Raw genomic sequence first — 442 nt, 5'->3', positions numbered from 1 at the left:
CAACAGCCCACATATCCCCCGCGGCAGGCCTATGGGCGCCAGGCCAGCGCGCCCCATGGCCAGTCAGGGGGCACCCCCCTAAAGAGCAATAAGTGTCATTGAAGCTCTGGCAGGGGGAGACACTACTAGGTCCCAGCTGTCACCCCCCCTCTAAAAAATTCATTTCTTGGTATTTTGAGCTGAAATTTTGCACAGAGGTTGGCAAAAATCCAATCCAACTTTATTAATTTTTCCAGAATTTTTCGAGGTCGGGAAGTATTTTTTTTTATTTTCCTACCATTAAAAATCGAGGAAATCGGAAAAAATAGGAACCGGCTCGGAATGACCCCAAATTCAGTGGGCAGCCTCATAAAAATATGGCTGATTTTACTGGATTGATTTCATGTGGAAAGCACGACGTTTTGTTGTAGGAATGCGGGAACCCCGGCGGCTCGCCTGCCGC

This window comes from Populus nigra, chromosome 2, assembly GCF_951802175.1.
Source record: "Populus nigra chromosome 2, ddPopNigr1.1, whole genome shotgun sequence".
NCBI classification, from domain to species: Eukaryota; Viridiplantae; Streptophyta; class Magnoliopsida; order Malpighiales; family Salicaceae; genus Populus; species Populus nigra.
This window is presented reverse-complemented; position numbering follows the sequence as displayed.